The sequence below is a fragment of the Ranitomeya variabilis genome, chromosome 3, assembly GCF_051348905.1.
Source record: "Ranitomeya variabilis isolate aRanVar5 chromosome 3, aRanVar5.hap1, whole genome shotgun sequence".
Taxonomy (NCBI): Eukaryota; Metazoa; Chordata; class Amphibia; order Anura; family Dendrobatidae; genus Ranitomeya; species Ranitomeya variabilis.
In genome coordinates this window covers 320,635,058-320,662,779 of record NC_135234.1, presented here as the reverse complement: position 1 = coordinate 320,662,779, position 27,722 = coordinate 320,635,058, and positions in this window count along the sequence as shown.

Sequence of the window (27,722 nt, the reverse complement as noted above, 5' to 3'; positions counted from 1 at the left end):
TGTAGCTACACTCTGAAGATCCATTTGAAACAGGTGAACACAGAGCCATTCAAGGATTAGAAGGAGAGAAAGAGAGGAAGGCTGCAGTATAGGCAGACTAGCAAGTGATTCAATTAAGAGCACACTCAGAACTAGAGGGAAAAAAAAAAAAAAAAAAAAAAATTGTAGCAGACTTCTTTTTTCTCTCCTTTCTCAGCCAGTAATTTAACCCTTTTTTGGGCCGGTCAAACTGTCATGATTCTCAATGGCGAGAGAACATAGCCCAGCATATATGAGAACTAGCTCTTGGAAGATGGAAACTATACTGACCATGAACTAAACCTGCCGCACAACTAGAAGTGGCCGGGTAGCATGCCTACGTTTTTTATCCCTAGATGCCCAGCGCCAGCCGGAGAACTACCTAATCCTAGCAGAGGAAAAGACAGTCCTGGCTCACCTCTAGAGAAATTTTCCCAAAAGGCAGACAGAGGCCCCCACATATATTGGCGGTGATTTTAGATGAAATGACAAACGTAGTATGAAAATAGGTTTAGCAAAATCGAGGTCCGCTTACTAGATAGCATGAAGACAGAAAGGGCACTTTCATGGTCAGCAGAAAACCCTATCAAAACACCATCCAGAAATTACTTTAAGACTCTAGCATTAACTCATTACACCAGAGTGGTAATTTCCGCTCACAAGAGCTTTCCAGACACAGTAACGAAACAGCAGCTGTGAACAGGAACAAAATGCAAAAACACACAAGGACAAAAGTCCAACTTAGCTAGGAGTTGTCTAGTAGCAGGAACATGCACAGAAGGCTTCTGATTACATTGTTGACCGGCATGAAACTGACAGAGGAGCAAGGTTATATAGCGACTCCCACATCCTGATAGGAGCAGGTGAACAGAGGGGATGATGCACACAAGTACAATTCCACAAGTGGCCACCGGGGGAGCCCAGAATCCAATTTCACAACAAATCTCTATGAGGAGGGAGCGAATTGAGCTTAGGCTCCTCAAAAACATCCCTATAGTCAGACAAAAACTCAGGGATCTCAGAAGGAGTAGATGAAGCGATAGAAATCGAAAGTGCATCATCATGAACCCCCTGACATCCCCAGCTTAACACAGACATTGTTTTCCAGTCCAGGACAGGATTATGAGTTTGTAACCATGGCAGACCCAGCACTAGTACATCATGTAAATTATACAGTACAAGGAAGCGAATCACCTCCTGATGAACGGGAGTCATGCGCATGGTCACTTGTGTCCAATACTGCGGTTTATTCATAGCCAATGGTGTAGGGTCAATTCCCTTCAGAGGAATAGGGACTTCCAGAGGCTCCAGACTAAAACCGCAGCGTTTAGCAAATGACCAATCCATAAGACTCAGGGCAGCGCCCGAATACACATAGGCATCAACGGAAATGGAAGACAGTGAAAAAATCAGAGTCACAGACAAAATGAACTTAGGCTGCAGAGTACCAATGGCAAAAGATTTATCAAGCTTTTTTGTGCGTTTAGAGCATGCTGATATAACATGAGCTGAATCACCACAATAAAAACACAATCCATTTTTCCGCCTATAATTTTGCCGTTCACTTCTGGACTGAATTCTATCACATTGCATAGTCTCAGGTGCCTGTTCAGAAGACACCGCCAACCGGTGCACGGGTTTGCGCTCCCGCAAACGCCGATCAATCTGAATGGCCATAGCCATAGACTCATTCAGACCTGTAGGCGTAGGGAACCCCACCATAATATCCTTAATGGCCTCAGAAAGACCATTTCTGAAGTTTGCAGCCAGGGCGCACTCATTCCACTGAGTAAGCACCGACCATTTCCGAAATTTTTGACAATATATTTCCGCTTCATCATGCCCCTGAGAGAGGGCTAATAAAGCCTTTTCAGCCTGAATCTCCAGGTTGGGTTCCTCATAGAGCAATCCCAATGCCAGAAAAAACGCATCCACACTGAGCAATGCAGGATCCCCTGGTGCCAATGCAAATGCCCAATTCTGAGGGTCGCCCCGCAGGAAAGATATTACAATCCTGACCTGTTGAGCAGGGTCTCCAGAGGAGCGAGATTTTAAAGAAAGAAACAATTTACAATTGTTCCTGAAATTCAGGAAGGTAGATCTATCTCCAGAGAAGAACTCTGGAATAGGAATTCTAGGTTCAGACATGGGAGTGTGAACAACAAAATCCTGTATGTTTTGAACTTTTGCCGCGAGATTACTCAGGCTGGAAGCCAAACTCTGGACATCCATGTTAAACAGCTAAGATCAGAGCCATTCAAGGGTTAAGAGGAGGTAAGAAGCAGCTAGACAGCAATTAAGGGCTAGGCAGCAAAATTCTGAAGGGAAAAAAAAAAAAAAAAAATTTCCCTTAAACACTTCTTTTTCTCCTGCTTCAGCCCAAACAATTAACACTTTGTGGGCCGGCTATACTGTCATGAATCCCCAATGGCTAGGGATAGCACAGGACAAGCAAAGTACAAATAAATAACGGACGAGCTCTAGGGTGATGGAACCTGGGCTGACCGCTGCCCTACGCCTGACAAACGCAACTAGAGATAGCCAGGGAGCGTGCCTACGTTGGTTCTAGACGCCACGCACCAGCCTAAGAGCTAACTAGTACTGCAGAGAAAATAAAGACCTCACTTGCCTCCAGAGGAATGAACCCCAAAAGATATAGTTGCCCCCTCACATGTATTGACGGTGAAATGAGAGGAAGGCACACACATAGAGATGATATATATAGATTTAGCAAATTGAGGCCCGCTGTAAACTAGAAAGCAGAACGATACAAAAGGGGACTGAGCGGTCAGCAAAAAACCCTAATCAAAAAACCATCCTGAGATTACAAGAACCCATGTGCCAACTCATGGCACATGGGGAGAACCTCAGTCCACTAGAGCTACCAGCTAGCATAGAGACATAATAAGCAAGCTGGACAAAAAACCAAACAACTGAAAATCAGCACTTAGCTTATCCTGAAAGATCTGGGAGCAGGTAGGCAGGAACCAAACAGAGCACATCTGAATACATTGATAGCCGGCAAGGGAATGACAGAAAGGCCAGGTAAAATAGGAAACACCCAGCCTCTGATAGACAGGTGGAAACCAAAGGCCGCAACCCACCAAAGTCACCCAGTACCAGCAGTAACCACCAGAGGGAGCCCACAAACAGAATCCACAACACAGTGCCTAGTAAAAGGCTGTGAAGGAACAGATGATTGGCCTCGGGGAGACCAAAACATCCAACACCGCGGAGACACCATCACGTGTTTCTCAACGCAGTGATCCAGAACACTGCCCCCATCCCTTATGGGAAATATGCAAATGCATGTAGGATAGCTGCGGAGACACCATCACGTGTTTCTCAACGCAAGCAGTGAATAGCCAGACCTTTTCCCCGGGAAGGAACAACCACGGGAAGGGCAGCATCCAATAAAGGAAAACATCCAATACAGGAAAACCACCTATGCCAAGCATGGTATCCATCCACAGACAGCTGTTTCGGGGTGTTTGCCCCTCATCAGTGTGGAGTAGGAATCTGGCTATTAGGAGCAGTGCCTAGTAAAAGGCTGTGAAGGAACAGATGATTGGCCTCGGGGAGACCAAAACATCCAACACCGCGGAGACACCATCACGTGTTTCTCAACGCAGTGATCCAGAACACTGCCCCCATCCCTTATGGGAAATATGCAAATGCATGTAGGATAGCTGCGGAGACACCATCACGTGTTTCTCAACGCAAGCAGTGAATAGCCAGACCTTTCCACGGGAAGGAACAACCACGGGAAGGGCAGCATTCAATAAAGGAAAACATCCAATACAGGAAAACCACCTATGCCAAGCATGGTATCCATCCACAGACAGCTGTTTCGGGGTGTTTGCCCCTCATCAGTGTGGAGTAGGAATCTGGCTACTTTATTGGATGCTGCCCTTCCTGTGGTTGTTCCTTCCTGGGGAAAGGTCTGGCTATTCACTGCTTGCGTTGAGAAACACGTGATGGTGTCTCCGCAGCTATCCTACATGCATTTGCATATTTCCCATAAGGGATGGGGGCAGTGTTCTGGATCACTGCGTTGAGAAACACGTGATGGTGTCTCCGCGGTGTTGGATGTTTTGGTCTCCCCGAGTCCAATCATCTGTTCCTTCACAGCCTTTTACTAGGCACTGCTCCTAATAGCCAGATTCCTACTCCACACTGATGAGGGGCAAACACCCTGAAACAGCTGTCTGTGGATGAATACCATGCTTGGCATAGGTGGTTTTCCTGTATTGGATGTTTTCCTTTATTGGATGCTGCCCTTCCTGTGGTTGTTCCTTCCCGGTGAAAGGTGTGGCTATTCACTGCTTGCGTTGAGAAACACGTGATGGTGTCGCCGCAGCTATCCTACATGCATTTGCATATTTCCCATAAGGGATGGGAGCAGTGTTCTGGATCACTGCGTTGAGAAACACGTGATGGTGTCTCCGCGGTGTTGGATGTTTTGGTCTCCCCGAGACCAATCATCTGTTCCTTCATCTCCTCAGTGCAAGAAATATTAAACCCCGCACAGAGTTTGCTAAAAAACACATGAAGGACTCACAGACTATGAGAAATAAGGTTCTCTGGTCTGATGAGAAGAAGATAGTCCGTTTTGGTGATAATTCGAAATGGTATGTGTGGAGAAAACCAGGCACTGCTCATCACCTGCCCAATACAATCCCAACAGTGAAACATACTGGTAGCAGCATCATGCTATGGGGGTGTTTTTAAGCTGCTGGGACAGGATGACTGGTTGTCTTTGAAGCAAATATGAATCCTCTGGACCTCAGACCTGGCTGAAGATTCACCTTCCAACAAGACAAAGACCCTAAGCACACAGCTAAAATAACAAAGGGGTGGCTTCAGAACAACTCTGTGACCATTCTTGACAGACCCTGCCAGAGCCCTGACCAAAACCCAATTGAGGATCTCTATAAAGACATGAAAATGGCTGTCCAATGTTCACCATCCAACCTGATGGAACTGGAGAGGATCTGCAAGGAAGAATGGCAGAGGATCCCAAAATCCAGGTGTGAAAAACTTGTTGCATCATTCCCAAGAAGACTAATGGGTGTTTTAGCTCAAAAGGGTTCTTCTACTCAATGCTGAGCAAAGGGTCTGACTACTTATGACCATGTGATATTTCACTTTTTCTTTAATAAATTTGGAAAAAATACTACATTTCTGTTTTTTTAAGTCAAGATGTGGTGCACAGTGTACATTAATGAGAAAAAAATGAACTTTTTTTAATTCATCAAATGACGGCAATGAAACAAAGAGTGAAAATTAATCCGTTCATTTATCCCATTAGACTACAGGTGAAATGCAGAAAAGAATGACAGATGGATGCCCAGACGAGTGCAAAACACCCTCCAAAATTTGGAAATAAAATGCACCCCCCGGTCAGAAACAATGTCAGTCCAAGGTTTACTGGGAGTTGCCAATGGTTAGAGAGATCCAGACAGACGAGTATGAGACGTTTTACAATGCACAGAGATACTGCAGGTGACTACATACTCCTGGACATCCTGATGTACCTCTGACCTCCAAAAACACTGAGTAAGAAGATCTGTCGTGGCTAGTGTTGAGCGATACCGTCCGATATCGGCCGATACCGGCAAAGTATCGGATCTAATCCGATACCGATACCCGATACCAATACAAGTCAATGGGACTCAAGTATCGGACGGTATTCCTGATGGTTCCCAGGGTCTGAAGGAGAGGAAACTCTCCTTCAGGCCCTGGGAACCATATTAATGTGTAAAATAAAGAATTAAAATAAAAAATATTGCTATACTCACCTCTCCGACGCAGCCTGGACCTCACCGAGGGAACCGGCAGCGTTCTTTGCTTAAAATGCGCGCTTTTACTTCCTTCCGTGACGTCACGGCTTGTGATTGGTCGCGTGCCACCCATGTGGCCACGACGCGACCAATCACAGCAAACCGTGACGTAATTTTCAGGTCCTCAATGCCTAATTCTAGGCATTCAGGAATTTAAAATTACGTTCCGGCTTGTGATTGGTCGCGTCGCGGTCACATGGGCGACGCGACCAATCACAAGCCGTGACGTCACGGGAGGCAGGAGACGCGCGCATTTTTAAAATTACGTCACGGCTTGTGATTGGTTGCGTGCCGCCCATGTGACCGCGACACGACCAATCACAGCAAGCCGTGACGTAATTTCAGGTCCTGATGCCTATTTCTGCATTGAGGACCTGAAATTACGTCACGGCTTGCTGTGATTGGTCGCGTCGCGGTCACATGGGCGGCACGCAACCAATCACAAGCCGTGACGTAATTTTAAAAATGCGCGCGTCTCCTGCCTCCCGTGACGTCCCGGCTTGTGATTGGTCGTGTCGCCCATGTGACCGCGACGCGACCAATCACAAGCCGGAACGTAATTTTAAATTCCTGAATGCCTAGAATTAGGCATTGAGGACCTGAAAATTACGTTGCGGCTTGCTGTGATTGGTCGCGTCGCGGCCACATGGGCGGCACGCGACCAATCACAAGCCGTGACGTCACGGAAGGAAGTAAAAGCGCGCATTTTAAGCAAAGAACACTGCCGGTTCCCTCGGTGAGGTCCAGGCTGCGTCGGAGAGGTGAGTATAGCAATATTTTTTATTTTAATTCTTAATTTTACACATTAATGTTGTTTCGATACCGATACCCGATACCACAAAAGTATCGGATCTCGGTATCGGAATTCCGATACCGCTAAGTATCGGCCGATACCCGATACTTGCGGTATCGGAATGCTCAACACTAGTCGTGGCTTTATTACCAGAATGTCTAGCCAAGACCGAAACATGATGTTCTCTTAGAACTCTCATATGGAGATTCACAGGTGCAAACTGTTTCCCTAATGAACAGGCAACAGGGGCGCCTCCCTGAGCCTGAACAATCGCTTTCTCAAGATCAGAGCATGTAGACGCAATAACCTTTTTGTAGTATAGGAACCAGTTCACAATTATCTCCTTAGGAAAACAACCAGATATAACATCTACCTTAATGTTCTTGTTCCCTGACCTACTTGTAACAAAAAAGTTAAACCTGGTGAAGAACAATGCCCATCTTGCCTGTTGAGGCATTAGACATTTTGCAGAAGTAGTGTATAATCGGGATGATTCGTCAAACTCAATCTGACAGGTGCCCCGCCCCTATCAAAGTGTATCAAAGTGTGTAACCCCTCCTCCCCTCCCTGTCAGTCAGCTGTCCCTCCGGCTGGCTGATTTTCCCATTTTGATATAGTTGGATATTGTTAATTTGCTCCAGTGATTATTATCCCAGTATTTGTTTTATATTAGATTTTCATGTGTAGTTGTGAGATTGCATTCTGTAATCAGGGCACTGTGTTTAATTACCAATAAGCACATATTGTATTTATTTGTTTTATATGAATTTTTATAACACACCAGACCCATTTTATGGGTATATTATGTATATTCTGTGTTTCTGCACTATTATTTGATACTGGTATTCTCATTTATATGTGTTTTATAACACACTGTGCCCGTTATATAATTATATCTTATTAGATGGGGCAGTTATATAATTATATCCTATTAGATGGACAGTTATATAATTCTATCAATACATTGTATGTGGATTACAGCATGGTATACAATAACATACAGCAGGGGGTCATTATATGTTGTATTAAGTTTACTCTTATTTGCAAGTGCTGCGAGATTAACACAAACAGTTGTTTGTGGCTTCTGTAATATGTATTTTACAAGCAGTGTTCTCTGTGTAGCTGAGATTAGTTGTCAATGGAGCTGACCACTACATATTTAGAATGAAGCAGCGACGCAGCATAATTTTTCAGCGTCTCCATGCGAGATTAACACAAACAGTTGTTTGTGGGTTCTGTAATATGTATTTTAGAAGCAGTATTCTCTGTGTAGCTGAGATTAGTTGTCAATGGAGCTGACCACTACATATTTAGAATGAAAGCAGCGACAGCATAATTTTTCAGCGTGTCCAGGGTTGTGTTAGGTGTCATAACGCCCCACCCTGTACGGATAATGTCCAGTGTTAGAGTGATGCGGCAATGCGATGTATCAGACACAATACATTGTATATGGATTACTGCATGATATACAATAACATACAGCAGGGGTGATAGTGTTTATTTTATATCCTATTAGATTTTCATATTATCTGTAGATGCTTGTGAGTTTGGGTTGTTTGTGAGTTTGTTGTGTTTATAACACACCATGCTGTTTATTTTATATCCTATTAGATTTTCATATTATTTGTAGACATTCTAGTTAGCTAAACGTGTGAAGCTGACACATACATTTTTGTTGAATCTGATAACTCCGGTCAGAACAACGGGACATTTTTATTCTGCAGTAACCTGTTTAGTAAAAACACCATTCTTTTTATTTATTATTGCGGCGTCCCGGCCGTGGCATGCTATTAGGGATCAGCTGATGGTATATGTCCCACAATATCAGCGATCTCTTGATTTTTTATCAGAGTCGGTATTCACATATAATAATAATAATAATAATAATAATCATATAGTGCAAAATTGTGTCAAAATTGTGTTTATAACACACCATGCTGTTTATTTTATATCCTATTAGATTTTCATATTATTTGTAGACATTCTAACGGACATATTATGTATATCCTGTGTTTTGACAAGTATAAAGCGGTTGTTTTATACATTTCTAAAAAAAAAAGCAAAGACACGGTATTGTAAATTTTACAGATTTTAATGTAATAAAATAAATACATCTCAAAGACATTTCAATACTATAAAATTCGTACTGGATGATATAAAAATCACCACATGTACAACTAACATATCCCACAATTTCAGCGATCTTTTGATTTTTTATCAGAGTCGATATTCACATATAATAATAATAATAATAATCATATAGTGCAAAATTGTGTCAAAATTGTGCTTATAACACACCATGCTGTTTATTTTATATCCTATTAGATTTTCATATTATTTGTAGACATTCTAATGGACATATTATGTATATCCTGTGTTTTGACAAGTATAAAGCGGTTGTTTTATACATTTCTAAAACAAAGCAAAGACACAGTATTGTAAATTTTAAAGATTTTAAGGTAATAAAATAAATACATCTCAAAGACATTTCAATACTATAAATTCATACTGGGTGATATAAAAATCACCACATGTACAATTAACATATATCATTACACTTCAAATATGTGTTCTGACCTGTGCCAATTATATAATTTATATCCTAGTCGTGTATTTATTTGTTTTATATGAGTTTTATAACACACCAGACCCATTTTACGGGTATATTATGTATATTCTGTGTTTCTGCACTATTATTTGATACTGGTATGTGGATTACAGCATGATATACAACACCCGCAAGTATGAAGCGGTGTGTTTTTATACATTTATAAAAAAAAGCAAAGACACTATATTGTAAAAGTTTAAACGTGTATTTTATTCACAGTGTTCACTAGTCATGTGGATTTAGATTTATTTAAATTTACAGATGGGTTGTATGTACACATGCATGATTTAGTTTAAAAGCATATAGTTCAGCGATAATGTCAGGAGTTGGACAGGCATTTATCAGTCTTTCATACGTATCACAGAAAGATTTTAGTTTGATCTGTGCGAGTTTGATATGGTCGTACTGAGCAGACATGGCAATAAAGATTTTGATGTGTTCATAATTCTACACAGGGCTCCCCGGGTAAGATGAATGTTCACCAACATTCTGTTTTTTACTTACGCGGCACCGCGATACTGAGCGTTTCTTTAGAGGTAGTACATTGTCAAAATCGCTAGAAGATCCTGCAAGAGCAGAATCTGCAGATTGTATAGCTTGACACACCCGTATATTGAACGGAACTGTGGGTGACCACATACCCTCGGAGAGCTGTTCAATTTCTCTGTTTTCAGAAGTAACTTGTGGGGTGCTGACTGTGCTATTGGCCTCCTGAGTTATACAGGGACTAGCGATCTGCGATGCAAATCGCTTTCTTGAAACATTCTTAGATTTTTTACGTGAAATCTTGGGGCTTGGATTCCCAGAGTGTTTGGGTGCCGCGTAGCTTTCCTCACGATCTACAACACAGATGGGCGAAAGAGGCGTTGTTCTCACAGACACATTAGCTCTTTGTGGTTGATTCTGCGCAGATCCGTAATTACACCACTGCAAATCTCGTGGTTGAAGATCCGGCGTATCTAAAAGAAAAGATGCAAATGTCTGTTACACGCGAAATCGGTGTAAAATTGGAAAAGCTACACGCCGACACTTATCTATGATCCTGCGTAATATTTGAAAACTTACCGGCGACAGTTATCCATTAAATCATTGTAACAATATTTGCATAAAACCAGTATAGAGCAGACCTGATATATACTTACAAGTATGAACCGGGAATTGCACCTCGGCAGCTCCTGGGTTAACGGACCGCGCATTGTTCAAACTCGTCGAGACGGGGATATTCTCTTTTTCAAATTGAATTTTTCTGACAGCTAGTTTAGCAGTTGTAAATAAAATATAACTATTACACAAAAAGTGAGAATCGTATGTATTTCAAGTGAACCGTTACCTTTTCTATTCTCGAGACACCTGCTTAACGAATTTCCACGTCTTTTAGGAGCATCGGGTAGCGGTGAAATTACAGTGTTCTTGATATCTATGATCTCGACGTCTGAATCCAGATCTTGACATGGTTCGGGAACACAGCAGTTTTCCGGCATATAGACCGATGGTTGTGTGTCACTATCTGTATGAGAAATTGCACTTAGTCCGTGTTTACATACAAAGGATTAAAGCAGCTGACATGGTATAATATAGTTTTACGGTATAACCCCTGTTTATGGTGTATCTGTTTTATTAATTTAGTATTATATTGGTGGCTAGTGGCATTATTTGTTTTAATAATTTAACCGTATATTTATTATGACATAGTTTGTGTAATACAATAGTTAATAGCTGTTATAGTTTTACGGTATAGCCAGTATTTGTGGTGTAAAATTAATATAGCATGACTTATTCCGTATTACCTATGTATTGCTTGGTATCAATGTGTTTGTCTGTGGTGGTGTGGAATTAACACAGATAATATATATATATATAGCTTTCTTACCTGTGATAAGGTGAAGAGCACGCTCATTATCTTCTAACGGTTCCGCAGCTAGGGATTCAAAGAGTTCATAATTCGGCGTGACGAAATTATTGCGATAATCGGGAGACATACACGCCTCTTAAATAAGAAAGATTGCAAGAATATATAATTAATATAAATTACTTATACTATAATGACTTAATCAGAATTATCCAATACTCTGTACACTATATTCGGTATAATACCTAATGGTGTGCTTGTAAGAAGGGGGCTGTATTGATCGCGGTGATATTGGGATTCCATCTTAAATAAAAAAGGGGAAAAGTTTTATCTATATCTATACCGATGATAAATACAGTTTAAAACTACGTTACAAATATATACGCTACAGACAAACTTACTTTTTCAAAGAGTAGAACAACTGTTCAGATGGCTGAAAACTGTCTTTAAGATTCTGTGTGACAAAACTGGAGGCGCTTGACCTGTATTTAAAGAGAAAACACCGCCCACAAGTTCTGACAGTGTTCAGCCCTTCAGTGATACAGGAAAGATAAATATCTTGGTACAGTGTTACAATGACATTTTTCCCTATCTAAATGCAAAAAGGCAAATGCAAAAAGGCGAACCTAATTTCATATTAGATGTTGTATTTATTCCAAATATTCCAGACCTATGTAATATATTTCACTCCCAGATAAGTTGCTTATTTTAACACAACAGCTGCAGCTCATTGGTGTAATCCAATACTGCCTGGATGATTCTGATTAAGTCATTATAGTATAAGTAATTTATATTAATTATATATTCTTGCAATCTTTCTTATTTAAGAGGCGTGTATGTCTCCCGATTATCGCAATAATTTAGTCACGCCGAATTATGAACTCTTTGAATCCCTAGCTGCGGAACCGTTAGAAGATAATGAGCGTGCTCTTCACCTTATCACAGGTAAGAAAGCTATATATATATATATATATATATATATATATATATATATATATATGTATATATCTGTGTTAATTCCACACCACCACAGACAAACACGTTTATACCAAGCAATACATAGGTAATACGGAATAAGTCATGCTATATTAATTTTACACCACAAATACTGGTTATACGGTAAAACTATAACAGCTATTAACTATTGTATTACACAAACTATGTCATAATAAATATACGGTTAAATTACTAAAACAAATAATGCCGCTTGCCACCAATATAATACTAAATTATTAAAACAGATACACCATAAACAGGGGTTATACCGTAAAACTATATTATACAATGTCAGCTGCTTTAATCCTTTGTATGTAAACACGGACTAAGTGCAATTTCTCATACAGATAGTGACACACAACCATCGGTCTATATGCCGGAAAACTGCTGTGTTCCCGAACCATGTCAAGATCTGGATTCAGACGTCGAGATCATAGATGTCAAGAACACTGTAATTTCACCACTACCCGATGCTCCTAAAAGACGTGGAAATTCGTTATGCAGGTGTCTCGAGAATAGAAAAGGTAACGGTTCACTTGAAATACATACGATTCTCACTTTTTGTGTAATAGTTATATTTTATTTACAACTGCTAAACTAGCTGTCAGAAAAATTCAGTTTGAAAAAGAGAATATCCCTGTCTCGACGAGTTTGAACAATGCGCGGGCCATTAAACCAGGAGCTGCGGAGGTGCAATTCCCGGTTCATACTTGTAAGCATATATCTGGTCTGCTCTATACTGGATTTATGCAAATATGGTTACAATGATTTCATGGATAACTGTCGCCGGTAAGTTTTCAAATATTACGCAGGATCATAGATAAGTGTCGGCGTGTAGCTTTTCCAATTTTACACCGATTTCACGTGTAACAGACACTTGCATCTTTTCTTTTAGATACGCCGGATCTTCAACCACGAGATTTGCAGCGGTGTAATTACGGATCTGCGCAGAATCAACCACAAAGAGCTAATGCGTCTGTGAGAACAACGCCTCTTTCGCCCATCTGTGTTGTAGATCGTGAGGAAAGCTACGCGGCACCCAAACACTCCGGGAATCCAAGCCCCAAGATTTCACGTAAAAAATCTAAGAATGTTTCAAGAAAGCGATTTGCATCGCAGATCGCTAGTCCCTGTATAACTCAGGAGGCCAATAGCACAGTCAGCACCCCACAAGTTACTTCTGAAAACAGAGAAATTGAACAGCTCTCCGAGGGTATGTGGTCACCCACAGTTCCGTTCAATATACGGGTGTGTCAAGCTGTACAATCTGCAGATTCTGCTCTTGCAGGATCTTCTAGCGATTTTGACAATGTACTACCTCTAAAGAAACGCTCAGTATCGCGGCGCCGCGTAAGTAAAAAACAGAATGTTGCTGAACATTCATCTTACACGGGGAGCCCTGTGTGGAATGATGAACACATCAAAATCTTTATTGCCATGTCTGCTCAGTACGTCCATATAAAACTTGCACAGATCAAACTAAAATCTTTCTGTGATACGTATGAAAGACTGATAAATGCCTGTCCAACTCCTGACATTATCGCTGAACTATATGCTTTTAAACTAAATCATGCATGTGTACATACAACCCACCTGTGAATTTAAATAAATCTAAATCCACATGACTAGTGAACACTGTGAATAAAATACACGTTTAAACTTTTACAATATAGTGTCTTTGCTTTTTTTATAAACGTATAAAAACACACCGCTTCATACTTGCGGGTGTTGTATATCATGCTGTAATCCACATACCAGTATCAAATAATAGTGCAGAAACACAGAATATACATAATATACCCGTAAAATGGGTCTGATGTGTTATAAAACTCATATAAAACAAATAAATACACGACTAGGATATAAATTATATAATTGGCACAGGTCAGAACACATATTTGAAGTGTAATGATATATGTTAATTGTACATGTGGTGATTTTTATATCACCCAGTACGAATTTATAGTATTGAAATGTCTTTGAGATGTATTTATTTTATTACCTTAAAATCTTTAAAATTTACAATACCGTGTCTTTGCTTTTTTTAGAAATGTATAAAACAACCGCTTTATACTTGCCAAAACACAGGATATACATAATATGTCCGTTAGAATGTCTACAAATAATATGAAAATCTAATAGGATATAAAATAAACAGCATGGTGTGTTATAAGCACAATTTTGACACAATTTTGCACTATATGATTAATATTATTATTATTATTATTGTATGTGAATACCGACTCTGATAAAAAATCAAGAGATCCCTGAAATTGTGGGATATGTTAATTGTACATGTGGTGATTTTTATATCATCCAGTACGAATTTTATAGTATTGAAATGTCTTTGAGATGTATTTATTTTATTACATTAAAATCTTTAAAATTTACAATACCGTGTCTTTGCTTTTTTTTTAGAAATGTATAAAACAACCGCTTTATACTTGTCAAAACACAGGATATATACATAATATGTCCGTTAGAATGTCTACAAATAATATGAAAATCTAATAGGATATAAAATAAACAGCATGGTGTGTTATAAACACAATTTTGACACAATTTTGCACTATATGATTATTATTATTATTATATGTGAATACCGACTCTGATAAAAAATCAAGAGATCGTTGAAATTGTGGGATATGTTAATTGTACATGTGGTGATTTTTATATCATCCAGTACGAATTTTATAGTATTGAAATGTCTTTGAGATGTATTTATTTTATTACATTAAAATCTTTAAAATTTACAATACTGTGTCTTTGCTTTTTTTTTAGAAATGTATAAAACAACCACTTTATACTTGTCAAAACACAGGATATACATAATATGTCCGTTAGAATGTCTACAAATAATATGAAAATCTAATAGGATATAAAATAAACAGCATGGTGTGTTATAAACACAATTTTGACACAATTTTGCACTATATGATTATTATTATTATTATATGTGAATACCGACTCTGATAAAAACTTAAGAGATCGCTGAAATTGTGGGATATGTTAATTGTACATGTGGTGATTTTTATATCATCCAGTACGAATTTTATAGTATTGAAATGTCTTTGAGATGTATTTATTTTATTACATTAAAATCTTTAAAATTTACAATACCGTGTCTTTGCTTTTTTAGAAATGTATAAAACAACCGCTTTATACTTGTCAAAACACAGGATATACATAATATGCCCGTTAGAATGTCTACAAATAATATGAAAATCTAACAGGAAATAAAATAAACAGCATGGTGTGTTATAAACACAATTTTGACACAATTTTGCACTATATGATTATTATTATTATTATATGTGAATACCGACTCTGATAAAAAATCAAGAGATCGCTGAAATTGTGGGACATATACCGTCAGCTGATCCCTAATAGCATGCCACGGCCGGGACGCCGCAATAATAAATAAAAAGAATGGTGTTTTTACTAAACAGGTTACTGCAGAATAAAAATGTCCCGTTGTTCTGACCGGAGTTATCAGATTCAACAAAAATGTATGTGTCAGCTTCACACGTTTAGCTAACTAGAATGTCTACAAATAATATGAAAATCTAATAGGATATAAAATAAACAGCATGGTGTGTTAAAAACACAACAAACTCACAAACAACCCAAACTCACAAGCATCTACAAATAATAAGAAAATCTAATAGGATATAAAATAAACACTATCACCCCTGCTGTATGTTATTGTATATCATGCGGTAATCCATATACAATGTATTGTGTCTGATACATCGCATTGCCGCATCACTCTAACACTGGACATTATATGAGAATTACACTATCATACAATATTGAGGTTTAGCTAACATTACAGTCTGATACATACTTTAATAAAGGCTTTTAAAACTCATACAATGACTGTCATTTTTCATAATATTGAGAATTATACCATGGACATTATCTGTACAGTGTGGGGCGTCTCTGTGCTTGTGAAACACAACAAACTCACAAACAACCCAAATTCACAAGCATCTACAAATAATATGAAAATCTAATAGGATATAAAATAAACACTATCACCCCTGCTGTATGTTATTGTATATCATGCGGTAATCCATATACAATGTATTTTGTCTGATACATCGCATTGCCGCATCACTCTAACACTGGGCATTATATGAGAATTACACTATCATACAATATTGAGGTTTAGCTAACATTACAGTCTGATACATACTTTAATAAAGGATTTTAAAACTCATACAATGACTGTCATTTTTCATAATATTGAGAATTATACCATGGACATTATCTGTACAGGGTGGGGTGTCTCTGTGCTTGTGGGTATCTATTTTATCTGTTAACCAGTGTGACTGTGGTTAGCTGGCCACATTGCTGTATCACTCTAACACTGGACATTATCTGTACAGGGTGGGGCGTTATCACACCTAACACAACCCTGGACACGCTGAAAAATTATGCTGTCGCTGCTTTCATTCTAAATATGTAGTGGTCAGCTCCATTGACAACTAATCTCAGCTACACAGAGAACACTGCTTCTAAAATACATATTACAGAACCCACAAACAACTGTTTGTGTTAATCTCGCATGGACACCCTGAAAAATTATGCTGTGTCGCTGCTTCATTCTAAATATGTAATGGTCAGCTCCATTGACAACTAATATTATAACAATATAATTATATAACTGCCCCATCTAATAGGATATAATTATATAACGGGCACAGTGTGTTATAAAACACATATAAATGAGAATACCAGTATCAAATAATAGTGCAGAAACACAGAATATACATAATATACCCGTAAAATGGGTCTGGTGTGTTATAAAAATTCATATAAAACAAATAAATACAATATGTGCTCATTGGTAATAAAACACAGTGCCCTGATTACAGAATGCAATCTCACAACAACTACACATGAAAATCTAATATAAAACAAATACTGGGATAATAATCACTGGAGCAAATTAACAATATCCAACTATATCAAAAGGGAAAATCAGCCAGCCGGAGGGACAGCTGGCTGACAGGGAGGGGAGGAGGGGTTACACACTTTGATACACTTTGATAGGGGCGGGGCACCTGTCAGATTGAGTTTGACGAATCATCCCGATTATACACTACTTGCAGACTCTAGATATACGAGATTCTTATGATCCGTAATTACCGTATCGGATGAACTTCCCCCTCCAAAAATTGTGGCCACTCTTCATAGACTAACTTGATTGCCAAGAGTTCTCTGTTACCAATGCCATAATTTCTCTCCACAGATTACAGTTTTTAAGAAAAGTGTGAACCTGGTCGCTATTTACCAGGAGACACACCTGCGACAATACAGCTCCCACCCCCACTTCAGATGCGTCAACATCTACAATAAAAGGCTGAGTGATATCAGGATTAGAGATGAGCGGTGTTCGAGTTGAACTGTTCGCCAATTTCAAATTCAAGCTGTTTTGGGCGGTGTTCGAGTCGTTCGACGAACTCGAACAATTTGCTTAAAATTCGGCTGTTCGAGTTTCTGTTCGATAACTGTTCACCAAAAGCCTAGCTTGATTTGCACATTAAACTGTTTATCATTGTTAATGGACTGTTTCAGTGTATAGTGGGGGGGGATAGATCTGTGCTGAAATAACACCGATCTCCATTTTTTTTTCTTTCCCACATTTACAGAGGGGCGGTGCAGTCTCTCAGCCTATCAGCAGTGCACACACACACAGCAATGTGCATGTGATGCACACAAGCAAGGGCATGTGTCATTGGCTGTGTATGTCACATGTCCTTGCCCTATAAGAACCAGCCATTTGGCCCGTCGCCGCCATTTCCTCACTGCTGCAGCTTCGTGTTAGACGGCACCGCTGCTGCTGTGGGCGCTATATAGACTAAGAGTGTTTTTTGGAGTGAATTGTCAGAGAGATAAGTTTAGGGAGTCGGGAGGAGTCGGGACTAGTTGTAATATCAGCCCTTTTCAGGGTAGGTTACAGCAGTGTGAGGATAATGTATAATATAAGTTTTAGTTTCTCTTGCCAGCCCATGCTGTGGGCTGAAACCCCCCTTCCCTCTGTGTTTCTGAGATGTGTAGAAGAGGTTTTATTGCTCTGGCTGTAAATTCCAGGCTCTGGGCAACTTACTCGTCCCCCTCCCATCTGTACCAGCTAGAACTGGTATAGAAGTTCTCCAAAATCCATGAGGGTCTTTGTTCTAATATGTTAAGATTCTGGGCCACCGACTTGGGCTAGGAATATAATAAATACATATTGCTAACGTCCTTCGGCGGGTCTGTCAGCCCCTGTAAGCATGAGCCTCTAGTTCCAACAGGGACAGAGTACAGATTTCTCCGAAACCGGGTGTCACAACGAGCCCGAATTTAGTACCAATAGAAAGCCAATGGTAAAAGAAGATGAATGAGGGGTGTGCTGGGATTCTGACATGTTCTGGAGCGGAAATACGAGCCTTATACAAATTTGTGTTAAATTTGGTAAGGCTGAGGAGAGAGGAGGGTCTGGGTAAACCAGCCCTGTTGGTGATGTCACGGGCTGCGGTTTATAAGTTTCTGCCAGGCCCCCAGCAGTTAGTCTTACCTGAGGAGCCCTGACTGCTAGCCCTGATGAACTGGGACATATGGGAACTCCGCCCACTAGCCTGGTTGCCTGCAATGTCCTGAACACGTGTAAGTGTTAATTTCTCATTTAACCCCTGTTATTTTTATAATTACCTTTGTACCTATTTTTAATTGTCTCTTTTGTAACATCTTTATATGCCTTTTTATAAACACTGCCTTAAACTTTCGGAGTAAAATATATAAATTACTAGTTCGTTCTTCCTGCTTTAAAACGTACCCTAAGTCTTCTGAAGGGAATTACGCTACTGTTTTCGGTTAGCTTCGGACCCGTTTAATTGAAGCTGGTGGCAGCATACCGTGTTCTGGGTAGTTGGGAGTCGTTGTAGTGACGGCGGCGTTGATAATTATTGTTCCTGCCTGAGTGGGAGTAGTTATATCGCCTCGCTGCAGCATGCCCAATAGCCAGTACAAAGCAGGCAGCCTTTCTGGGGACTAATTACCCTAGGTGCAGTACCTAGTCTAACCTGAGGGTAAGGGGGGCGCCAGAGAGCTGCAAGTTCAAGCAGAACTGTAAAGTGGGATATACAGTACCAGCTGCCTACAGATGAATGGGCCTGATACCTGACCCCAGGGCTGAGAGGGAAAGCTCTGGAGGCGTTTGCTGCCCTCCCTCAAGAACAAGATGGTGACTATGAGGCCATCAAGGAGGCCCTGGTAACAAAGTACCAGCTTACACCTGAGGTTTACCGTACAAAGTTCAGGAACCTCCAACTTGGCCCACACGACAGCTACGGCGATGTGGTGCATGGACTCAGGACCCACTTTAACCAGTGGATCCAAGGACTGTCAGTGACCACCTTTGAGCAGCTGGGAGACCTGATGATCAAAGACCAGTTCTTACATCTTTGCCCAGCTGAGGTGCGACAGTTCGTGATGGACAGAGAACCCAAAGACGTGACGAAAGCAGTGCAGATTGCTGATGCCTATGAGGCCAACCGTAGATCGGAAGTGCAGAAGCCAGTCACCGCCAGCTGGAGAGGGGGTAAGCCTGCAACCAATGCCAGTACCCCTGCCAGCCAACACCAGAGAGGTCCTGTCCCCATGGCCAACAGCACCAGACCTACCACCGAACCTCACCAGTGTTTCTTCTGCAAGCGGACTGGTCATATCAGTCCCCACTGTCCAGACAGGCAGAAGAACCCCCATCCAAGGCCCCAGAGCTCGTCACTGTAGGAGGCCATGTTGCTACAGGCCTCAAGGACACCGGGGCTGAACGAACCCTCATCTGACCCGAACTGGCGGCCCCTGAGGAAATCATTCCAGGGAAAACACTAACTGTCACTGGGATTGGGGGCATCAGCTGTCCCTTGCCAATGGCCCGGGTTTATATTGATTGGGGTGCCGGGAGCGGGGTGAAGGAAGTGGGGCTGTCTGATAATTTGCCCACTGATGTTTTGTTGGGGACTGATTTGGGGAGGATGGTTGCATACTACGTCCCTGACACCCCTCCCCAATCTGCTACTAAGGGTAACATTAACCCTGATGATGATGATGATGATGATGATGGGAAATCGCATGTGTTACCTGACCATGCTTTATCTTGTAATGATGCATCTGATAACCATTTTTTCCCTAGGATTGATGGTGAAAATGTTGTACCTGTGCCAACTGATCCTGATAATGATTTTTCTGTGAAAGTTGATGTGTCCATAGGTACAGGACTGCTCAGCCACGTTGCTCTGCAGAGTGAGACAGCTGAGGAACCCCTAGCAGGGGCAAGTGTCGGTGCTACAGGAAATGGTGAGATGCATGGGAGCCGTGAGGAAGGTGACGCCATGAAAATGACCAGTGCCACTGAGGAAGGTAACTGGCCCATAAGTAGCATCTCCCCTGGAGTGTTGGGGGTGGATGGGGAGGTAGAGCCCATAGCAGTGCCGGCTGTTGGGTCTGTAGAAATCCCCGAGGAGACAGCCTACGTAGCTGCTGTCACCCGCAGTCAGAGTACCCGGAACGCAGATAACTGTCTGCCTTCCGGGCCCTCCTCAGTCATCATTGTGACTGAACCAGAGGTGGACCCAGAGCAGGTCCCAGAGGGTTCCCGTGGGAAAGGGACCCTGACATCGCTTCTGGCTTACCCTAGCCAGGAGTGTCAGGCTGTTCTGCGCACAGATGCGAGCCTAGAGAGTTTAAGACAACTCGCTGAGACGCCCACCTCCGTGACTGATAAGGAGAGGGTGTTCTGGGAACGAGGAAGGTTGTACCGGGAGACAGTACCCGGAAAATCGCAAAAGGAGTGGTTGAGGGAAAGAAAGCTGGTCATCCCGCAGCAATTCCGGGGTGAGTTGTTACGGATTGCCCATGAGATCCCGCTAGCTGGACATTTGGGGATCAGCAAAACTAAGGCCCGGCTGTCTCAGCATTTCTATTGGCCTAAGATGGGGACAGATGTGTCAAACTACTGCCGCTCCTGTGTCACCTGTCAAAGAGTGGGGAAGGCGGGGCCTGCTATTAAGGCTCCCCTGATCCCTTTGCCAGTGATAGAGGAGCCTTTTTAGAGGATCGCGGTGGACATTGTGGGCCCGCTGGCCATCTCCAGCAGCTCTGGAAAGTAATACATCCTTACTGTGGTAGACTACGCTACCCGGTACCTAGAGGCAGTAGCTCTGTTGTCAACTAGGGCAGATAAGGTGGCGGATGCCCTGTTGGCTATCTTTTCATGTGTAGGATTTCCCAGGGAGATTCTCACCGATCAAGGGACCCAATTCATGTCTCGCCTAATGGAGGCTCTCTGTAAGAGAATGCAGGTGAAGCACCTGGTATCGAGTGCGTATCACCCACAGACAAATGGCTTGTGTGAACGCTTCAATGGTATCCTCAAACAGATGCTACGCATACTTGGTGAGACCCAAGGGCGCGACTGGGAGCGGTACCTCCCACACCTGCTATTTGCTTACCGAGAGGTTCCACAGGCCTTGACGGGGTTCTCCCCCTTCGAGCTCCTGTACGGCAGGTGAGTCCAGGGACCCCTTGGGTTGGTCAGAGAATCCTGGGAAGAGGAGCCAAACCCTTCTAAAGTGTCCATAGTAGAGTATGTCATGCGCTTCCATGACAAGATGCAGACCTTGATGCAATTGGTGCATGACAACATGACGCAGGCTCAGGCTGACCAGAAGCACTGGTACGACCAGAACGCCCAGGAGAGGACCTACCACGTGGGTCAAAAGGTGTGGGTGCTGGTCCCCGTACCAAAGGATAAGCTTCAGGCAGCCTGGGAGGGCCCGCACGTCATCCACCAACAGCTCAACCCGGTCACCTACGTGGTCACGCTTGACCACGCTCGGGGTAGGCAAAAGGCCTTTCACGTCAACATGATGAAGGCTCATCACGAAAGTGAACCTTTCATCCTACCAGTCTGCAGCTTGCCCGAAGACGGGGAGGAAGACACCCTCCTGGACATGCTGGCCCAAGCGAAGGCCGGTGGTTCCATTGAGGACGTGGAAGTAAGCGCCTCGTTTACTGAACCCCAGCGGTTGCCATTGCAAACCACACTGGCACCCTTCCGGGTCATGTTCTCCAACCGACCTGGAAGGATTGAGTTAGCAGTCCACGAGGTGGACACCGGGAATCATGCCCCACTATGGCAAACACCCTATCGAATCTCCGACCAGGTGCAGCAGGTTATGCTCCAGGAGATCGATGAGATGTTACAGCTGGGGGTGATTCGACGGTCAAAGAGCGCGTGGGCCTCACCTGTAGTTCTCATGCCCAAGAAGGACCGGACCACCCGGTTCTGCGTGGACTACAGGGGGCTCAATGCCATCACAGCCTCTGACACGCACCCAATGCCATGCATCGAGGAGCTGCTTGAGAGGTTAGCTGGCGCAAAATACCTGACCATAATGGATCTGAGTCGAGGATACTGGCAGATTCCCCTGAGCCCCGAGGCGCAGGAGAAGTCCGCCTTTATCACACACTTTGGACTGTACGAGTCCATGGTCAAGCCTTTCGGCATGAAGAATGCCCCGGCCACTTTCCAGCGGATGGTCAACCTCCTGCTTCAGGGACTGGAGAAGTACGCCGTGTGTTGTGAATCTGCTTTTGGGCTCCTTCTGGTGGTGGCTAGTGGTACTGGTGACTCGGGTGTGTTTTCTTTCTCAGTTCACCTGTTTTCATCAGTAGTGGGAAGTTCCTATTTAATCCTGCTCTTCAGTCATTGCCTTGCCGGCCATCAATGTAACCAGAGCCTTTTCTGTTGCATGTTCCTGCTCCTAGACTACTGATCAGCTAAGTTGGACTCTTAGTCCTAAGTTTGTTTGCATTTTTTGTTCCAGTTTACAGTTAGGTCATTCTCTGTAGCTGGAAGCTCTTGTGGGCTGAAATTACCACTCCGGTGTCATGAGTTGACACATGAGTCTTAAAGTAATTTCAGGATGGTATTTTAAAAGGGTTTTCAGCTGACCGTGCAGTTCCCTTTTGTATCTTTCTACTATCTAGTAAGCGGACCTCGCTTTGCTGAACCTACCTTCATACTGCGTATGTCTTTTCCTCTGAACTCACCGTCAATATATGTGGGGGGCTTCTGTCTCCTTTTTGGGGGAATTTCCCTAGAGGTAAGCCAGGTCTGTTTTTTCCTCTACTAGGGTAAGTTAGTTCTCCGGCTGGCGAGAGACGTCTAGGGATAAAACTTAGGCACGCCCCCCGGCCACTATTAGTTGTGTGGTAGGTTTAGCTCACGGTCAGCTCGAGATTCCATCACCCAAGAGCTCGTCCATTATTTATGTGTCCTGACGTTCCCCTGCCATTGGGAACCATGACAGCCGTGGCGTATTTGGATGACATTGCCATCTTCAGTTCCTCCTGGAAGGAACACCTGCAGCATCTCGAGGAGGTGCTCAGGCGAATTCACCGAGCTGGACTGACTATCAAGCCGGGAAAGTGCTAGATGGGCATGAGGGAGGTCCACTACCTGGGGCACCGGGTAGGCGGAGGCACCCTAAAGCCAGAGCCTGAGAAAATGGGAGCGATCGTGAACTGGCCCACTCCTAGGACCAAGAAACAGGTGATGTCCTTCCTGGGCACTGCAGGGTACTATAGGCGCTTCGTACAGCACTATAGTAGCCTGGCAAAACCTTTGACGGACCTCACCAGGAAAAAGCTAGCCCACATCGTCAACTGGACCGATGGCTGTGAGGGGGCCTTCCAGGCGTTGAAAACAGCACTGTGCAATGCTCCTGTGTTGAAAGCAGTCGACAGCAGTCGACCGTTCTTGGTACAGACCGACGCCAGCGAGTTTGGCCTCGGTGCTGTGTTCAGCCAGGTTGACTCGGAGGACCAAGAGCACCCCGTGTTATACCTGAGCCGGAAACTTCTGCCGAGGGAAGTCGCCTACTCCACTGTCAAGAAGGAGTGCCTGGCCATAGTCTGAGCCCTGCAGCACTTGCAGCCCTACTTATATGGCCGTGCCTTCACTGTGTTGACCAACCATCACCCTCTGTGCTGACTAAATGCCACGTGTGGAACCAACGGCAGGTTGCTACGCTGGAACCTTGCCCTTCAGCAGTTTGACTTCACCATTGAACACAAAATGGGCAGGGAGCATGGCAATGCAGATAGACTGTCCCGCTGGGGTGAACCTGTTGAGGTGCGCATGGAGGAGCCGCGAGCGGTCCTGCCTCCGTAGCGCACACCAGAGGGGGGAGGTGTGAGGATAATGTATAATATAAGTTTTAGTTTCTCTTGCCAGCTCATGCTGTGGGCTGAAACCCCCCTTCCCTGTGTGTTTCTGAGATGTGTATATGTAGAAGAGGTTTTATGGCTCTGGCTGTAAATTCCAGTCTCTGGGCAACTTACTCATCCCCCTCCCATCTGTACCAGCTAGAACTGGTATAGAAGATCTCCAAAATCCATGAGGGTCTTTGTTCTAATATGATATGATATGTGCCTATTTTCAATTGTCTCTTTTGTAACATCTTTATATGCCTTTTTATAAACACTGCCTTAAACATTCGGAGTAAAATATATAAATTACTAGTTTGTTCTTCCTGTTCTAAAACGTACTCTAAGTGTTCTGAAGGGAATTACGCTACTGTTTTGGGTTAGCTTCGGACCCGTTTAATTGAAGCTGGTGGCAGCATACTGTGTTCTGGGTAGTTGGGAGTCGTTGTAGCGATGGCAGCGCTGATAATTATTGTTCCTGCCTGAGTGGGAGTAGTTATATCGCCTCGCAGCAGCATGCCCAATAGTCAGTACAAAGCAGGCAGCCTTTCTGGGGACTAATTACCCTAGGTGCAGTACCTAGTCTGACCTGAGGGTAAGGGGGGTGCCAGAGAGCTGCAAGTTCAAGCAGAACTGTAAAGCGGGATATATATAAATCCTTGCAGCTCGTGGTATATTGAAGAGCAGTGGGATAACTAAAATAAGCCCTTGCTGTAAACAAGAGGTCAATAGCCTTGTGTTGTTTTTCATCACATTGTAGCAGTGGAGGGATAGCTAAGATAAGCCCCCCTGCACATGTGATAGCCGTCTGTTGGCCTAAAGTCACCCCAATCCGTGACGTAGGGGTGACGGTCACGGTGTGAATCCGTAAAATATTGGTGGCAGCGGTGGGATCCGTGACAAGCAGTTCATAGCACTGTTTGCCAGGCAGGTCTGAGCCAGTGCTGTGCAAGTGTTAGTCACAGCATTTGGTGTAATCTAGCTCAGCCAATCCTTTTGGGCTAGTAGTCATCTGAGTAGCCCGCCTGTGAAGCTAGCTACACCGCCTGTGTATCTCAATTTTTACTGCATCTAACCCAGTAAATCGTTTTGGGGTTTTGGGCTTAGTAGCAGTGTCTGCACATCAGCAGAGTAGCCAACCTGTGAAGCTAGCTACACCGCCTGTGTATCTCAATTTTTACTGCATCTAACCGAGTAAATCGTTTTGGGGTTTTGGGCTTAGTAGCAGTGTCTGCACGTCAGCAGAGTAGCCCGCCTGTGAAGCTAGCTACACCGCCTGTGTATCTTAATTTTTACTGCATCTAACCCAGTTAATAGTTTTGGGCTTAGTAGCAGTGTCTGCACATCAGCAGAGTAGCCCGCCTGTGAAACAAAATATACCGCCTGTGTATTTAAATTTTTACTGCATCTAATCCAGTTAATAGTTTTGGGCCTAGGAACAGTGTCTGCACGTCAGCAGAGTAGCCCGCCTTTGAAACAAACTATACCGCCTGTGTATCTCAATTTTTACTGCATCTAATCCAGTTAATAGTTTTGGGCCTAGGAGCAGTGTCTGCACGTCAGCAGAGTAGCCCGCCTGTGAATCAAACTACACCGCCTGTGTATCTCAATCTTCACTGCATCTAATCCAGTCAATAGTTTTGGGCCTAGGAGCAGTGTCTGCACGTCAGCAGAGTAGCCCGCCTGTGAAACAAACTATACCGCCTGTGTATCTCAATTTTTACTGCATCTAATCCAGTTAATAGTTTTGGGCCTAGTACCACAGTTTGGCCACTCAGTTCTGCTCGGTTTTCATCCATCGGTTGTTGTGCCAACAACTACAGATACAGATTGCAAAAATAGGAGAACCATGAGTCAAACAATAGCCAACAAAGTAGACCAAAAGTACAAAATTTATTGAAAACACATAATTTCCATATACATAGCATTACCATGTAAGAAAAAGTGACAAATTCGTGACTAAATCCATTGATACAATAGTGACCTAGAAACCCAGTCCGGGACAATGATACAATGTATTGTTAACTCATAAACGTACAACAAATGTGCTGCTAGCAAGTGCACATAAAAGTATCTACCGGTATCCAACGGCCTAACTTAATAGTATAAACACATGAAATGCTGTTATAATGGCCCTGACCCAATGTGCAAACAATGCAGTTGAACAAGGTTTAATTACCCATGTGGAGTGAAGTAAATGTCCCGTCTGGATCCTGGTAAAATACCCCAACGCGCGTTTCGCGTTCACAAGTCAACAAAATCTCAGTAGAGGCCAAAAAATCACTAGCTTGAGTACTTCATGCATGAAACGTCACATGGATATGAGGCATAAGTTGCAGTGGGAAGCTCACTGTGCTACAATGTGGCCTAGTTGGCCGGGTCAACTACCATCTGCCCCATCAAGTGCATCCGCGTCCTCTTCATGCTCTGTGACTGTGGGGACAGCAGTCGCACTTGGTTTTGGATGCAGACCTTCCACCTCTTTACCCACAACAGCCAGTGTGATTGGCAGGTTGTCAGGACATTTGCAAGTGGAAACACCTGCTGGTGTTGAGCGCTCTTCGACATCGACACCACATTTTGATCAAGGCAACATAACATCTCCGCCTGCACCTTCCTCACAGACCAGCAGTTTGCCGGGGACACCCTACTCAACTCCGTCTAAGCACAGCAGCCAGCCCTCAGTCCCTCAGATGTGGACAAGTAAAAGACCATTCCTCCTAGCCATGACAAAGCTAAGAGGTTGAATTTCTCCATCTGCAAGCTGTTGGCTACAGAAATGCTGCCTTTCCGCCTGGTGGACACAGAGGATTTTCGAGACCTTATGTCCGTCGCAGTGCCCCAGTACCAGATGCCTAGTCGCCACTACTTCTCAAAGAAAGCTGTGCCTGCGCTACACCAGCATGTCGCACACAACATCACCGCTTCCTTGAGACACTCTGTGTGTGACAGGGTGCATTTCACCACAGACACTTGGACGAGTAGACATGGACAGGGGCGTTACATGTCGGTGACTGGGCACTGGGTAACTATGGTGCAATTGCCCTGGTGCAATACGTTATGACGTATAGCCTGGGCCAACGAGATCAAGAGGTAGGGCAAATCACGTTGCAGGAGTGGTCTCAGATCAGGGACCTATGCACCCTTCTGCACAGTTTTGAAATAGCAACGAAGATGTTTAGTGCTGAGGATGCCATTATCAGCATGACCATTCCAGTTATTTACATGCTGGAGCACACCTTACACAGTGTCCGGAGTCAGGTGGTGGAACAAGAGGAGGAGGAGGAGGAACAGGAGGAGTCGTATGCAGAAGGGATCATATCTCCAAAGGTCAAGAAGGTTGGCAGCACCAAG